Here is an 18,292-nt window from a genome sequence, read left to right as displayed (position 1 = left end):
GGCCAACCAAGCAGTTTCTTTTTCTTTAAATACAATTATTTCAAAATTATTTTTCTCCCAAAAATTTAGACCATGATGCGACTGGTTTTTTTTGTGGCTAAAAGTTCAACAGTTTTTGTGTTTAAGGCTGAAGATTCTTATAGCTTTGCTCTGCAGTTACTCAGTTTTCAATGCAGCTTCACCTATCTATTTATTTCGTATTTCGTAGAAATGAAATAACCTAGTCACTGTGCTGCCAAGATATTTTTTCCAGCTGGGATGCAGTGAACTCATCTTTCACATTTTGTAACAGATGTGGGTATAGTTTTTGCTCTAAGCCCACTTTAGTCTTGTGACTTGTCTCCCTTTTAATCCATGTCAGGCTTACAGCGTATATCAATATCAGCATTTGTAACACACTTCTAGAGCTCTTGTAACCATGGCAAGGACTGCAAGGGCAGGCTTTAACTCTTGGTAACTTAGCTGGTATGTCTGGAGGGGCAGAGAAGGTTTTGATCTTCCTCACAAGGCGTGTTTGGTGTTTTTCAGCTCAGTCAGTGGGCCTAATAAGAAGCCAGTTTCTCTCCCTGTTCTCCCTGTGCAAGGAACATGTGCAAGGAAAGCAAGACTTGTTTGCAGCCCATTCAGTGTAATGGCAGATGCCACCCTGACTCACTGCAGGCTGTATAGCAAACATCATTATGGAAGGGTGAGATTATTTAGGTTATCCCCTTCTGTTGTCCCAGAATTAAAATGTCATCAACAAAATAAAATCCTTCTCTAAAGGAGACTATGTTCTCATTTAGTTCCTACACCACTTTTGTCTTGTTTCCAAAAGCAGATCTGTTCTGATTGCTTAAGTTTGTCTCAGCCAGATTTCAGTGGGGATGAGGATATGAAGCTTTCACGTTTTCCAGGGAGGCATGTAGCTGAGCAGAGGGTCTGAGGAGCTCACCCGTGGTAAATGCTGAAAGATCTATGCAGGAGGAAGGCAGCTCAAGGGCTGTGAGGTCCCTGTTCCCTGGCAGGCATCTCGGGTGCTCCCTGGGGCTGGCTGGAAGCAGGGGGGTCCCATCCCTGGGGATGATCACCTTTGACTGCTCTGCAGCCCGCAGGAATTGGCCTCTGGTGCTCGCAGTGCCTCTGGGGTCAGCTGGCCTGAGATATGTAAATATTAGACAGATAACATGCAGAGAGAGGAAGCTTGCCCTTGTCAACAAAAATCAAGTCAGGCCTGAGCTTTCTGAAGATGAAAACTTTGCTCCCTTGTGTCTTTCACAGAACAGGGGATTTGCCCTAACCCTGGTGGTACTTGTGACCCCTCTCCAGGCCATCAGAACCTGGGCACTGTGCTGTGGCCAAGGCTGAATCATCACTCCTGGCTCTGCTCCTGCATCTTGATGCTCTGCACTTACTGTCACATTCTAGGGTGCATTTCTTATTCAGAGTTAAAACTCTTGAGTGTAAGCGATCAGTTCTTATTGATTTGAAAGGGCTGAACTTTAAATAGCTGTTGTTTAACATCCTGGAACATTAATATTAGATTAGAAAGATGTCCCTGACTTGGTGCCCTGAACATTAGGAAATGTATACATAGACCTATTCTGCTCTTCCAGGACCATTTGTGGCAGTGTTGTCCTGTAGTAAGTTAACACTTGGGTTAGGGTTCCTTTTGCTGGGCTAGATAGAACTAGGGAGAACAATCTGATCATTCATCCCAGTTCCCCTCATTCTCAGGAAACTGTAGCACAGGCTGCAATCAGAAGCACCCACAAGAGCAAACATCCTAAGTCTCCAGCTTAACATAGTCAGGAAATGTTTGTCAGTATCCCCTGACAAGCTTAAGACCTTTCAGAAATATTAGACCAAAACCCTCAAAAACTCCTTTGCATCATAGAAGAGGGTAGTAAACATCATAAACTGTTGCTACAGTTTGTTATTTTCCTTCTCTTAGCAGTTTTCTTAAATAAATCTGAACTACATATTTATTATTATCACCATTTTTCCGGTCCAAGAAATGCACATGTATATACAATATATCTATAATCCATGCATGCACACTGCCTCTGAGTGGGTCTGTATATGTGATTTATGTGGATGCATACTCCTATACCTTTTAGGTGCTCTCACTTTTCTGTTAAGACAAGTAATTTTTTGTCAGTAAACTTTCAGATAGTGGGAGTGTGGCTTTTAGGTTTTATTGCAAAATGTTTTTAAATGGTTCCAAATCTCCATTTTCCACAGTCTCCCTGTTCAGATACTCCCTTCTGGCTTGTTTGGCATGTTACCATTTTCAGAGCAATTTATTATACCACCTTTTAAAGCAGCAGGTAGTTGGAGTCCTGGTTTGGGTTTGTATTTTCTCTGCATATGGCAAATTTTATGAAATTAGAGCTACTACATTGTGTCTGTAGTTAACTTTTAGGTGCTTGAGAGCTTTAACTGTTCCAAATAAAAGTTATATTCATGTCTCATAGATGTAACCCTTTTTGATTTTTCTTTTTCTACGGCATATTATTCCACTTGCTAGATAGTAACTCTTCCTGTATTCACCATATCTTACACAAATTATTTCTTTCTAAATGTCATAGGTGGCTGTAATGATCAAGTGAAAGAAAATTGTGCTACAGAAGGACTTTGCAATTAAAAAAGCTTGACAACAAACACCTTCCAGCCAAGCAGAACAGCAAACAACTCATTATAATTATTCCAACCTGTTTGAACTTGCCTTCCGCTCGTGCACTCAGGCAGAGCTGCAAGGCACTTCTCCCCCATCAGGTCTGAATCAGTCTTTTGCTCACTTCTCAGAACACAGTCTAGATAAGAGCTCTTCAGTGGTAATTTACTTGAGTTTCTAATGAGGAGAGAGATTTTAGAAAGCAGAGACTAGTTCAGGCAATAAGCTAAATGTATCCATATCTGTAAGTAAGCAGATCAGAGCACTGCTTCTCTCTCCCATTTTTCCTCCGTGTGCTTTAGAAGCAGTTAAAAGGCTTGGGTGCATTTTGTTTTCCTCTTGGCTATTTAGGCTATGTGTTCCTGCAGCTGGCAGGTTGCTGTTTTCACAGCTGTTCTCCTGGATTGGTGGCTGTGACCCAGGTGGCACTGCAGGAGCCGAGGCTGTGTGGCGTGTGACACTGTGAGCTGCTGCTCTGAGGGACCGCAGTGGCTGACCATGGTCAGGGCTTGGGCACCGCCCAGACAGAGCCCCCAACAGCTCTGTAGTTATCACAGGGTGTTGGGCATGCAACCTGTGTTTGGAGGGTACAGACAGATTGTTTCATTGTACTGGAGTGCTATTTACCCGAGCACGAGTTTTCCAGGGTGACCAACAGGAGCTGCTCCAGTGGGGAATTCCAGAATGAGCTCAAGGCTGGGGTAGAGAAAAAGATACTTTGAGGTCAGAGATGATGACTAAAGTGATACCATGGTCAGCACCACCTCTCATGGATTAAGAAGAAGTTTATGTGTCAAGAAACTCACAAGCAAATGAAAGGGGCGGTTTGAGGACATCTTGGCTCCATTGTTGTTGTCACAAACAATCAGAAATACGTGGTATTACATTTGATCACAAACCGGGAAGGTGAGCCCGGTGTTGCTGAGGTGTGGTGGGGACATGTCTGCAGGATGATTTGAGAACAGCACAAGAGGCAACTTGACACTGACTTTTATGACAAGGCATGAAAATATTCATGGCAGACCTTCTTAAATGGAGGTTACCAAATTGTGGCAGTTAGGACACTGAGCAGCAGCTCAGCTGTTCTTGAAGTGGTGTCCATTTTAACAGGGAAGAATGGGTTGGGTTGGGCACACTCATGGCTGGGCTGAGATGAGCCAAGGAGGGAAGTGGGTTAGTTTGGCAATGAACAGTGCAGTGGGTAATGTGCATCCCTTTATTTGGAGACTGTGGGTGAAATTAATCAAGAGGCCAGATAGTATCTATATGCCAATTGCTTTCCACTCAAACCTTTGTGAACAGGAATGAATTTCACCTTGTCTGACCCACAAAGATGTGTGAATACTTACCTTCCTTTCTTTAAGCATTTATTTTTATAGTTTCAGTTAGCTAGATTTTTCTTTTTCAACAGTAACTTTCCTTGATGTACATCTGTCTCCAGTTCAATACTTACCAGTACCTTGACATGAATGGGAGAGATGTCTTTTGTTTGCAGTTTAATATGGAATCAGCTGAAACATATTAATTTATAAAGTGAAATCCATTTATTTTGAAGTCTTCTGCAACAGAGGTAATGTTTGCAAAATGCTTTGAAGATGAAAAGCACCACAGTATATAAATATTAGGTATTATTTTTATATCTTCATCATCTGTGCTTTTAAAATTAATACAAAAAATCTTATTAATACCCTAATGCTCAGTAAAGTGCATATCCCTCTTCTAATCTTAATGCTTTATTTTCCTCTATAAATCCTCTTAATCTTTGAAACTAATTACCATGATTAAAAATGGGAGATGTTTTCTCAGAACAATCAAATTGTTCCGTAGCCAATTTTCTTATTACTTTTGGATCATTACTTTAATTTCTTTTGCTATTAAAACACAGAGACACACACACACTCACATTCCTGGATACAGCATCTGCACTCTCTTTAGAGCAAGAGGAAGTCTTATTTTGCTTGTTGCTTACTACAGCCAAGAGTGACCCTGTGCAGGGGTGACCTGAGGAGGAGAAGGGGCACTGCCCTGCCTGGCTCGAGGTCTCCTGCCAGGGCAAAGGCCAGGGCTGTTGGCTTGTCAGGCAGAGCTCAGGAGAGCACATTCATCCACCATCCAAGAGAGTCGACTTATCAAAATGAGACCTTCAACACACGGGGCAGGTTCACTCTGCTGATGAGAACGTTCCCCTGCCAGTGGAAAGGAGTCAGTACAGCTACAGTTACCTATAAAAACACCAATTTGAGTTGAGCCCAAATTCACGTTTCTTTTAGTCCTCGTGAGCCATCTGATTTCTACACCAGTAACAGAGAACCAATTGTGAGAGCAATTTTATTGTGTTGGGGAAGCAAAATGGAACAAAGATGGATACTTCAGTGCCTGAAGTGGTGAACAAGGCCAACTCATGCGTTTCCTGGCATTCAAAGCAAGAGAAAATTCTCATTGCAGTTGGGTTTTGTTCCAGTCCTCTCCAGATATTGGTGATATTTGAATTCAGGCTTGTGTCTTGTTTTTGTTCAGTGCTTACTGCAGGTTTGCACACCTGAGCCCTGTTCCCTATTAACTGTTTACAAGGAGAAGAGGGAAAATATCAAAGACCTTACATTGTCCAGATTCCCTAATTAGAACCAGTGGGAGAGAAGGGGAGAGGAAACTCTTTTAAAATATTAGTGTCAGTACATTTCGTGGGGCCTCTGCATGCAACACTCACAACCTGAGTCTTTAAGTAAGTCAACTGAATTGTTCCCTAGGAAGAGCTTTCTTTGATGTAACACAGAGAGTTCCTTTTGTTGCAAAAAATGGCAGAAAGAAAGGGGACAAAATCTGTGCACTGAACAGGAAGAGGGACTGAAATAGAGTCACATCACAAGCGCTGAAAATGGTTTTTTTTTGTAGATCTCAACAATACAGAATTTCTAATGTGGAAAGCATTTGAGAATAGAAAAGATTGCACCCAGTGTGCAAGAAAGGCACAAGAAGATATGTCTTTTATTGACTTTTTATTTTTTTCTGCCCCTCTCATCTGAACAATGAGAAAGGTCAGGCATGAGCTGTGGAGATTATTGTGGCAATACAGACACTGTTGTAGTGATATGTGATAGACAAAGCAGGGAGATCATCCACATGGAGACCTCGCTGCACTAATTGTTGGTTCAGAAAATGGTCAGCTGGCTGTGAAAGAGGTGCATGTGTGTGGGAGAGAACGTGAGACAGGGAGTAATTTGGATCTGTCCATATTTTCCAAAGCAGGAAGTTCCAGGTTATCACTCTCATTGAAATGGCGGAGCAAGTGACTACAGAGCTGCACCATGACCTCCTTCCTCCCCTCCTCTAGGTGCAGAGAGAGGATGAGCTGAAAGCTCCATTCCATGGTCAGCACCTGGACTCACTGTACTGCTTCCTCCACTGCTCTCTGTGGCTGTGGAAAGTGCAGAAATGCTTTCATGTGATAAAAGCTAGACCAGGAGAAGGATCTGCTCTGATGAGATTTCCCCAGAAGACAATACTGGCTCTAATTCCTCCAGTTTAACTTTCTACTTCTGGAGGATTTGCCAAGGAAGGAATTTAATTTTTTCCCTAGACGTATGTATTAATATTTAATAAAAAGCAAAGCCAGATGACACTCCTAGAGAAAATAATGAATTTGCATAAATCTTTTGCTGTATTTGACCAGAGCAAGATAAATTCAGGGGGCTTAACTCAGATACATTTTTTCTTTTCTAAAAAAATAATAACTATAAAATACCCAAAAGGCGTCAACTTCAGAAAATGGGTTTCTGTGTTACTCTATGTGAACACACGCTTGATCTTAAAGAATGTCTTACATCCTCTTTCCCACTGATTTGTCTCCTGATTCTGACTCGCCTTCCTAGCCTCTTCTTGCCCCCAGCACCAGGCACTGGCAGATGGCTTACCAAGAAGAAAGTAAAGAGCCAAAGGAGGTTTTTCCACCTCAGGCTGTCTCCTCATGCTCTGCCTAAGTTACTCAGCCATTTCTTGACATTTTTACTCATTAATGTTTATTTTTCATCCCCTTTTACAAGAGGTTTCATATGAGCTGTGTTATTTTTTTGAGGTTGTCTGGAGTCTAAAAGTTTAGATAGTTTAGTTATTTTAAAGAAAACCAAGAGTTGACCTGAAGGGTACCTTGGACTGTAAAAAATGAACTGTAATGCTTTCTGCTGGTGGGTAGTTCTCCCTGATGCCAAGCTCATTACCCAGTCCTTTAATTTTCCTTCAATATCCTGTCAAATGTGAACTCCCTCTGGATGCTGGAGAGACACAGATTTCACCTCAACAACTGACAGGGATTGCAAAAGTCACGGATGCCATGATTGCAGCACCTCCAGCTTGGCACACTGAAGAAAAAGATTCAACTTTAGAGTGCCCTTACACCAACCCGTTTCACTGGTTTTCCCTTCCCTCTGCTTGTATATTCCCCACAGTGGTGAAAGCACCAGTAAATGACTGCTCAGAAAAAGAACATTTCCCCCCTTGCTCTCCATTGTGTTTGAAAGACTGCACAGGGACATTTACCAACTCTATTTTAGAAGGATATGTCAAGTCTCCTACCAAGACCCTGCACAGACTTTTTCAGTATCAATTCACTCTCCATTGCCAAGCTTTTAAACAAAAATAAACCAAGATAATGCCAATAAATCATCTTCCCTCCTTTCCAGCACAGCACCAGTGGAAGACTGTGGTAAGTTATCATGTTTTTAACTATGAACCTGTCTGACTCTTTGTCATTTATCTTGTGTCTCCCACTCTGGTCTGGCTCAAGGCTGAACATTAGCAAATGATGAATGCTGGGCTGTCTCTCCTGGTTTGTACTGGCATTATTAACCCATATTCTCCTGAATATTTCATACCACATACATTAATCATGAGTTGCTGGAGTCATGGCAATTGACTCTCAGGTTAGTTGCTCGGTTTGTGAGGGCAGGACAGAAATGCTTGCTATTGGGTGATCCCTGTTTTGCACTCTCAAGGATTTTCTTTAACCCTGTGATGATGATCATTGTAAAGTAAATTGGCTGGTGTAAATTTGCCATTCCACATGTATTTACACCAGTCTCTGTCCTAATTATGTTTTTTTCAGATGGCTATAGTATCATATTTTGATTTATTGAGAGTCTAAGAATGCCAGGAATCAATTGTTTAATGTAACAACTTTGTGGCTGTAGCATATAGTCATTTTTCTGTTGATTCAATAATGATCTATTGACTACTGTCCTCTTTTTCCTTTCTTCCTTATATATCTATTATTTCCCCCTTTTTTTTTTTTTTTTCCAGTTTGTGTTCTTTTTTTTTTCCTCTTTGATTCATTGCCTCAGAAAACAGTTACTACACAGAGACAGGAGCAATAGAATAAGACAGATCTTGTATTCCACTCTGGACAGGGCAAAGCTCGTATGAGACAAACCTCTGGAGGCCCAGAGTTCAGTAATTTGGTGAGGAGAATTGGGCTGGGCAGGTGTGATGGTTTCTTGTTGTGTATGCAGGAGGCAAGGTCTTCAATTTGGAAGTGAGTAAAGAACCATCTTTGTGTCATACTCAGTTTTACTGTCTCTTTAGGTGGATTTGCCACAGAGCAATTGTTTTGTGCCTGATTTTTCTCCAGTGAATGTCCCACTGAAAACAATTCATAGCAGATGTCAACACTACATATATATAGGCCTGGGTTTTCCTGGGAAACTGAGGCATCTCCCTGCTGATCAGACTACAAAGCAACCTTCATTTTCAGGCTGCTGTACGTGTGTGGTGGTAAATAAACAGATCCCCAAGCAAACAGCTGGCTCAGATTTCAGGATATTTGGTTCGAGAACTACAGCCTGCTCTTTTTTTTTTTTTTTTTTTTTTTTTTTTTTTTTTTTTTTTTTTTTTTAAATTTTATTTAATAAAATGATGAACTCTTTTGACCCACTTTAGCCAAAGATATTCTCCACAATTTGTTCTATTTCCTCCCTGGGCTTCTGTTCCAATGGTCCATACCACTGCCTTCAGCCTGCAGAACTACTCAATTCTGAGCTCCTGAAAGACAGATTTTAGATGCTCCGGTAGAATCTAAGGGAAGGACCATAAAGCTGTGCCTTTAGCACCAATATAGGTAGATGAGACAATACTGGGAAACATGATTTCTGGGAAATGAAAAGATTCTCCAGCAGCCCCACCCATAGGCTCCTTCTAGCAGCAGAGGTGGCTGCACTTCTGTCATCAACGAAATACAACCATAAATGGATTATGTTGCCTGTGGCTGTTCGAAAAAGTACAAAATTATAACAAAGAGATAATCTCCGGGAGAGCTCAGGGTCATGGCTGGTGGAGCTGGGTTTTTCTGCAGAACATCTGCAGATCCCCCCCGCAGTGATGATTACCAAGTTATGTGTCATGTAATGAGGGGCTAAATATGGCTGAGACTACAGACACTGTAGGGAGATGGTTAATGAGGTGCTAATTGGGTAAGGAAAAAAAACTGAAAGAGGAAATGAGTAGGGAGGTTAGCGTATCTGGTACGGAAGAGCTCTGGAATGGGAAGTTATACAGGGTATTTTTGGCTCCAGCTCATATTCCTTCATTCTCACCTGTGTAGGAGATGAATCTTTCCCCTGGCTCAGCTGGAGCCCTCGTTGTTCAGCACGACCACTCTGCTGGTGCCCAGACATGGAGCTCATGTACCATTTCATCTTGTGGCAGCTCAGCTCTGCCAGCCCTGCCCACAGGGAGGGAGGCAGCAGGTGCCGGGGTGAAGGTCTGGCAGGAGCTCCCGAGAGCTCCTAATCAGTTCTGTGCTTGAAGTTAACTGCTGTGACTGGCACGCTTACAGATATCCAGAGGTCTTAGTGTCCTCCTGACTTTGGGCTTCTGTGCAGTTTGACATGAAGTGAAGGCAGATCAGGAGCGGTGCAGGGCCAAGGCTCTCAGAGTAGAAGCACTTGGAGCTGCAATCACGTGCATGAAAGGCTTCAGAGGTGAGATAAAATACTTTAGTCCATCTTCCTTATTATCCAGCAGCTAAATGAGCATTGATTCTTGTTAATCACAGTTTTGGGGGCTACTGGAGACAAGCCTCAGGGCTCCCAGGGGGAGGCACTGTAGGTGGTTTGAGCCTACGTGCAGCTCTGTTCGATGCTGCTTCTTCTCTGCTGTCCAAGGCTTGTCCTGGTTATTACCTGTGCCCATTGCAGGAAAAGCCATAGACACTGTCTCTTTCTTCTGACCAAACATGATCTCCCAAGCTCTAAACTGCGCAGTGATTCAGTTACTGTGGGTCCCCCTGACCATCCCCTTGCTTTGTGACAAGCATCTTCCCTCTTCCAGCTCTTGATGTGAAACACTCGTCTTGCTTCTCTGTCTTCAGTGCACTCGGGAATTGTATATATTTGGAAATAACCACTCATCTCCCCCCTTCTTCTCTGCCATGTTGTCATTTGATAATGACCTTTATGAAAACATTTCACTTGAACATCGTAATTTTTTATATTAAGACTTTAGAAACTGTATACTAGCAGCCTCTGTGTCCCAATGTAATTTAATTAATTTTGAAATGTTTAATTTTTAAAAATATAACTATGGAAAATCACATAAAAATTTAGATTTCATTCACAGCACTGATTTTGACTTTTCATGTGCCATAAAACAGTTGCTGTGGTTTAGCTCTTTGAAACAGAGTGTGTTATACCCCTGGTTGTTGCAGGGTAAGCTGTAAGATTATGGTAATCAGTGATCATTCTTTGATTGAACGAGCATGCCAGTACACATGCAAAATGCTAGTGTTCTATATATTCCTGCTGCCTATAATTTTTACCTGCCTTTCAGGCTGAAATGCACAGCATTGCTCAAAACACATTTAGATCCTCTCGGTACAGCAGGATTTTCAAGGTCTACAGCCATGTGCAGTGAAAGATGTGATAAATGCTGAAGTGGTTTCCTAAGTGAAATGAAGAAAGCAAAAATGATACCAGTGCTGATGAAGGTGAGCAGCAAGCCTGAGATTTAAAGAGGGAAATGACACTATTATCAGTCAGGAATCATGGCAACCAAGGAGCCTAGATTTTGGTGTCAACTTTCCATTCATATTGTCTCTTTATTTGGCACAACAAGGTACATTTTCCTTCAGAAAATTTTATCAACTCCACTGGAGGTCATTCAAATGTTTAAGCACCTGGCCTTGCTCAGGAACTGGAGGAATTCAAAGGGCTCATGAACACTTGCATATTTGTATAGGGAAAAATAATCAAACAACCCTACCCCTCTTCCCCCTCCTGAACAACCCACCAGAAAACTCACAGTTGTATAAGACACCCTGTTTATTATTGCAACATCTTAGTTTATAGGAATTTCATGTGCAGTGTATTTCAGTGGCTGGAGTTAAAACACTGTAAATCCAGGCCTCCTCTAGAGACAGCACGGGCCATTTTTTGCACAGTGAGCTGGACCAAGCATGATAGCAAGGCCAGAGGTCTACCATGAAAACTCAACTTTGAGTGGCACATTAGTTGTAGACACAAATATATATATACACATATGCTCATGTCTATGTTGCAGTCTGGAATGAGGAAATTACAGAAGGCTGTAGGAAGATGGATTTAGCCAGGAAAATCTCGTCTTCGAGGAACAGAAATGAGGTTGTGATGTAAAATAAATCAATGGCAGAATTAGAATGCAGAAAGTCTGAGATCTGGAATGCTTAATCCTTGACCTGTTGCTCAAATGATGCCAAGAGTAATCAGGTTACACAGGAATCCTCTTACTGGGGGCAATGTATTACTAAGTTATGAACACATAATGTATTTCTAAGTTATGAACTGCAGGGGATTTATTCAGACCTGATTTTCTTTGCTGTCTGAGATAGGACCTGAGAACAACACGTGCAAGATATAAATGTAAGAAAATGGTTGATGCAGGTGAGGGTAGGGCTTCTTCATAGTGCTGTTTCCTTCAAACCATGAGGGCATGCAGGTTTTTTTATCAAATAAGTACCAGACCATGCTAGGACAAAAATATTCTTTGGCAATCTAGTGCTATATAAAAGAAGGACGTGATACTGTGCTCCTGCTTTTAGGCAAAGCTTTTAAGCTTAACTGTATGGCCTATACACAGCCTTCACTCTTTCATTTCTGTATTGAATTTAAATCAGATTGGAAAGCCTCAGCATTTTATTCACTTTCTTGCTGGCTTTTAAAACAACATAGAGGGTGGATTAAACACTACATAAAAAGAAAACAACAACAAAAAACCCCCACCCCAAACAAAACTAAACATGTATGATGTATTGTTATTCAGAAAGTCACATCAGGGTTTAAACCCATATTGATGCTAGACACATTACTAGTCAAGTGGGAATCAACCAAATTTCTCACCCTGACGGTAAAATTCACTGCATATGAGAGTCACCAAATATTCAACCAGTACCATGCTGGGCTCTTTGTTTTTTCAACAAGGTAGAGGCCTGGGACAGGACTTTAGAGGTAATTACACGTCACCATGAGTGGAGTCTTACGGAAGCTCTCCAAAAGCCAAGCTCTGATGAGCAAAGTTTTAGGACACTTAGAACAGTGGCTCTGATAAGATTATTGAAGTGTGGTTATCTGTGCCTGGGACTTGGAAATGCTTATCACAGCATCATCTTCTCTTTCTAAAGCCCCTCGGGGTTGTAGTTATGGGACACAGGATTCAAGCTCCAGTTCAAGTAGAGTGGTTTTGCTGCAGTTGAATTTCTGTTCCAGGCACCAGTGTGTAACTGTGCTCAGCTGATCCTTGGTTTAGAAGTCACCCAACATCACTGCATCTCTCCAGCACAATGCTTCAGGTGCCTCTGACTCTGGTTCTGGGTATGCCTAGATGTACTTTATTGTGGAAAATTATGCTTTGTATTTAATCCTCCTTAAACACGTATCTGCGCGGTATGATCTGAGACTTTAAAGATGGTTTGTGGTCCAAGGGCAGGAAGGCAAAAGCTGGAGGAGCTTGTTTATGCTGAGTATGTGACAGAAAGGGCTGTGCTGGGAATGAGGCTGTTTGGGAAGGAGAGAGGCATTATTAACATGAGTGGCCACAGACATAATGATAAAGGTCTATTTTAATTAGTGCAGCGTCTCAGAACCTTGCATCTGTTGAAGTACCACTTCTTCCTCCACAGCTGCACTTGGGAGAGGGGTGTGTTTAGGGAAGAGGAAATTGGGAGTTTTGCTGGTTGTGTTCCACATGAGGGAAATGCAAACATATCAGCATTTGGAAGTCCCATTGGGTCTGCTACAGTGACACAAACACGATTTATGGAGATCAGCAGACTTTGGCTCTTTTGGTCCCACAGAGATTGTGTGAATCTGGCCCCTGGGTGTTATATCCTTCCAGAAAGAAGTTGTCCCTTAGTCTGCATTTGGCTTTTTGTACTCATCTTTATTCCAGGTTCTTTCGTTACAAAATAAGTTTATTGCTAGAAGTTATATGAAGATTGGTAAACACCTTTACACATTAAACGTAATTACCTCAAAGTCAAAAGTAGAAAAAAAAATAAATCATGCTGCCACTTATAAAAGTATTGTAAATTGTGCTAAAAGTTGGAATTAAATAGGGAACCTTGCACAACAAAATATCATGTAGATTTGCTGTTTCACATGCACATTTTCTCTCTAAAACCTGAAGGCAAAGTACCTCTTCTCCCTGCCATCTCCTGGCTTCAAAACCTTCCCCAAACTGCAGTCTATTCAATGCCACAACGCTTCCTAGGAGGATTAGTCAGGTCCATGCCTCAGTGAAACAAATTAAGAGCAGAGGAGATTTCTTGCAGGCATGAGAAATGTTGGGATGAAATAATGTAACAGCAGACATTATGGAAGTAATTCTGCATCTCCTATTTTTTTGGCTGGTAGAAAGCTGGCAGCTCCCAGACATAGAAGATGATTTTCTAATGTGGTTGCTCTGAAACATCCTGCAGTTAGGAGGGCATCTTTATTTTATTATTTATTTTTCCAAACAGAGCCACTTTGCTACACTGGAAGATAAGAAGTATAGGCAAGTCTTTGCCCCAAGTTTGTCTGGAGTGGTTGCTTTCTCTTGTGACTGACATGAACTGCATTAGTGAGGGATCACATTTATGCAGTTCAGGAAATCAGGCTGTGTCTGAGGGAGATGGGGGATGGATACTCCTTAGTTAAATATTTGACTGTGCTATAGCCTTCGCTGACTTGTAAACAGGGAATGAAGGAGTGTGTCAGAAAGCCTCTGCACTTCTTGCAGGGAGGTCGGCAGAAGATTTTTTAGTAGAAATTTATGGCACCAACTGCATTTTTCCTTTGAGCTCTTCGGAATCTCATACCAGAATTATTATACTGTACTGTTACTGCTGCTGCTGGCACGTGGTAATTTGTAGGATATCTACTCAGGGATGACAACCTTAACATGTCAGGTGCTGTACAAACACCGGCCACCAGTAGACAGGGTTATAATTAAATATATTCCCACAGATCAGAAAATATAATCTGAAGGGTTTTAAACCAGGCCTTTCTACCCTGAAATATGAGTCTGACTCAGCACAAGAGCTAACTGGTCAAAAAGGAGCTGGAAGCTGGACGCAGAGTGGGTTGTGCAGCTGAAGGAATGGCTGCTAAGCTGCAGGTGCATCCGTCCCCCACAGAGATGTGTCAAACTCCATCACGCTGGTGGAAATCGAATCATGTCAGCTCGAAGATAAGGAGGTTGGTGTGCCTCTTGCTGTCTCTCTCCAGCTTCAGTTTCCATTTTGACTTCAGTCTTGCTGTCTGCATTAAGCAGAAGTTGGCAATTTATCTCCCTTGTGACTAGAAATTCACCTGCAGAGTTGTTCTCACACTTGTTCTCCATCTCCTTTTCATTTTTCTTCTATTACTGCAGTCCTCCTTCCTTCATCCCACCCTGAAGCATCCCATGATTTCTGTTGAAGGAAGACAAATTGATGTGATATTGCATAGCTGGGCTCTGAGAACTGCTGCCAACACTGGCCTCGGTGTGTGTTTCCCCTGCTTGGGACAGTCCTGTGCCCTTCCTCCTCCTGTACCAGGGAGAGGCCAGGGAGGCTGCAGCGAACAGAGGGGTGTTGTTTTGAGCTGTAGTGGTTTTAAAACACTTGGCATGTCCAGCCAGCAGTGACTGCAGGTGAAAGCCAGTGAAATCCTGCTGAAATCCTGGAGGTTTCTGTCCCAGAGATTGCCTCAAATAGGGATATCCCAGCTCCTGTGGCTGGGTATCCCTGGAGCCTCCTCTAACAGCGTGTTTGCTGTGCTGGGTCCCTGTAGGAAACGTGTGGGGATTTTGCTGCTATCACTGTATCAGGGCTTGATGGGTACTGACTGTCACTAATGCTAATGCTACAAAGGCTGGTGTTTTAGCTCTGGGTCTGTCTATAATCAGGTTGGATGGAGGTAGTTTCTGCTGCCTCTGCAGCCTCCTGACATCTTTCAGGGTGGGATGAAGATGAGTCAGCCTCTTTCTCTGCTGAATCTCTAAGAGGTCTGTAAACTAGCTTGAAAAGGGTTCCCAAATTCAGAGTTCAGATAAGATAAGCAGCATCCCCCTTCGGGAAGAACCTCACTAAATTGCAGCCTGCTAATTTCCATGGGAGTATCTGTGCATAAAATCTCCCCCAAGGTCCCTGCTTCTCTGTCAGCAAGCATCAGAAGCTCGTAGTGAAGCCTTGTATTACTAAGATTTCACTACTTCTACGAAATGCACTCCAGAGCATTTATTAATGTACTGTAAAGCAAAAGGAAAAATTAAAAATAAACTATGGCTGTCAAAGAAATAAAGTGTCTCTTACACTGCATGATCCTATCTTTTTTTCTTGATAATTGCCCGTGTTCATTTGCCATTAATTCAGTGCATGAAAAAATTGCAGTAAGGTCTGCAAGAAGTTAGAACAATTTAATGATGCTTTTCTTTAAAGAACAAAGAACAGCACCTTCGTTTACTGTAAATGGAGAGCCAAGGACAGAAGCCCTCAAGGCTTTTACATCAGGATTTCAATAGCGTAGGTGACTTCAAGAAAAGAGTGTAAATGCTCTGTCCGCTACACACTCGTCCACCTATTTGAATTAGAAACAGTCCTCAAAAAGTTTAGTGACCTCTCTCCAGGTCCAACTGATGTTTTCTCTGATTGGTTAATCTGTTTTTGCTTCTGAAATGGAATCTTCCACAACTGTAACTTGTAGCCCAGCTTTCAGGTTCCTTCTAGGTAAAACATCTCTTCTCTCATTCTGCCAAGAAAGAAACCAGAAGAAAATAAGGCTAAGTTCAAACGTAACAGCTGGAGACCGTATTCAGAGATGGCTGGCTGCTTCCCTAACATAACATCTTTAGATTGAGCCTGTACAGAAACAAGAGATGGATTTTAAATTTAATCAAGCTAATATTGTCTCAAACTGTGGAACAGAACTGTGCTTGCTTATCTTTCCCTCAGTATCTCTGTCTGATAGGAATGTAGGAAGAATTGCCTCCAATCTCATTAATGCATTAAGGCCCATTCAGTTGTATTGTTTTCCCAAAGGAAAATTAGGGATATTTAAAAAAAAAAAAAAAAGTTATTATGGGAATACTGCCAATATATGTAGATAGAATTCAAAGAAAAAGCATAATTCCTCATAGTAGCTGTCGGGGTTTTTTTGCTTTTTTTCAAAACAGACTTGCTTCTCATTTCTGTACTCCAGGGAAAGAGGCATTTGCAACTAACGATGTTTGCAAGTAGAAGAATAATTAGGAAGAACAACAGCATGTATGTCAGAACTAGCATTACATCTTACCCCTTTTCTCTGTGTTGTTTTGTTTTTTTTTTTTGTCCTGACCTAATGGATGTGTTTCTCAGATGTAAATGATATGAAACCAAGGTTGTTTATGGAGCAATTGCTTTCCAGAAGATGTTTGCATGCTAAAACGCTGCTCCACTGGTTGACTTTAAACATTCAGGAAAATAATAACTTATTCTATTCATAAAGATAAGCCTGAATGAAAATCTGTGATTCAAATACACTGTCAACTTTATTTTTTTTTTTCTGCCAGCTGAATTTGTGTTGAAGTGAAAATGGTGTTTTATCCTGACTTTACACCAGTATCACTGGATGAACTTGGGGAAATCCTCGTCCCTAATTTCTCCACCTACACAAGATCATCCTCCATTTTCAAACCTTTTTCAGTACTGAAAAAAACATGTTTTCAAGAACAATATTACCTGTATTTCTCACAGAACAATTTTCATGAGTAATGGAAGTATTTAAATAACAGCAGAAAAATTATGTGGGAAGACTGATGTGGAGAAGGCATCCCCAGGTGATGCCAAGTCCAGAGAGAGAAAATAAGCACATGTCCACTGTCCACAAGGAGACAACCTTGGTGCAGTAAACTGCCCTGTTGAGGTACATCTTGATGTCTTTCTGACCAAGGAAAAGGTTACCCCCATGCAGGCCCCTTCAGCCTCCCCACGAGGAGTAGCACTGTTATTCCCAGTGGTCTGATATCCCCGCACTGACAGCCAAAACAATGGACAAACAGATCTTGCGGACAAGGGAGATCTGCCACAGGGCTTCTCACCTTTGCCTTGTCTGACTGACAGAGGAAGAATGCTCCCATGTTTTGGTCCTCAGGGGTCTTGGAGTCAGGGCTGAAGATTCCTGTTTACTGAAGATTCCCATTTTGGCAGCTGACCACCCTTCCCCATGCCTCAGTTTCCCTCTTATTTTCCTCCTCTGACCCTTTGCCTTTTGGAGTCTGCTTGAACATAATTTGTTTTAGCAGAAAATCTGCTCCATGTTTTTTACACTGTGCCTCACACGGTGAGATCCTGAGGCAACTGCAGCTGATAAAAAAAATAAAGTATAGCAAATTTGAGAAGGTATAGCAAATTTGTTTCCATGCTACCAAGATGCTTCTTGTTAAACCCTGAAATCTTTTTACCTATGGGTATGAATGAGGTTTGGTATTTCCAGTCACAGTTCTCTTGGGAGGAATATGGGCAATAACTATTGTAAAATACTGGTACCTCAACAACAGAGTAAGCTCGGTCCCTTTCCAGCCTTCTGTATTTTAAAAAAAATTAGATTTCTAATTTTTTTCCTAAGGTTAAGAGATACTTTTATTTTCTTTCACAGAATTTCTTATATATTCATTCTATGATCTGACAATCCAGATGGGAACACAGAGAATAGAAGGTCAGACAAATCATGCTTGTATATTTAAGATGAAGTAATAGAATTTTAAAATGTTTTCTTTTCTGGCAAATAAAATACATTAATTTTATCTTGTTTTTCTAATTATGTCTGCTAGTTCAGCTGGAGAAAGAGGTCTGCACTGGGTTACAATACGGGCAAAATAAACAACTTTCCTACAGTTTGTATCCAAATAAAATATTCCATCCCCAAAGAGAGAAAGAACTCTAAACAAAGGGACAAAATATGGACAATTAGACCTGATTAAGAAGAGACAGAATTTCCCTTGCCTTGATTTTAATCTGGGACCCAATTAAAATCAAATTAATTTGGGGAAGTGTTAAAAATTTGCCACTGCCACATGCCTGGGTGCCACTGGAATTGAGGTAATCTGATTTCCAGGGAAATGTTTTTTTCTCTGTGTTACAGATACAAAACTGACCCCAGTCCACACAGAGAGTATTGG

The sequence above is a fragment of the Hirundo rustica genome, chromosome 8 (genome assembly GCF_015227805.2).
Source record: "Hirundo rustica isolate bHirRus1 chromosome 8, bHirRus1.pri.v3, whole genome shotgun sequence".
Classification (NCBI taxonomy): domain Eukaryota; kingdom Metazoa; phylum Chordata; class Aves; order Passeriformes; family Hirundinidae; genus Hirundo; species Hirundo rustica.
The sequence above is the reverse complement of the archived record's forward strand: the minus strand, read 5'-3'. Positions refer to the sequence as shown.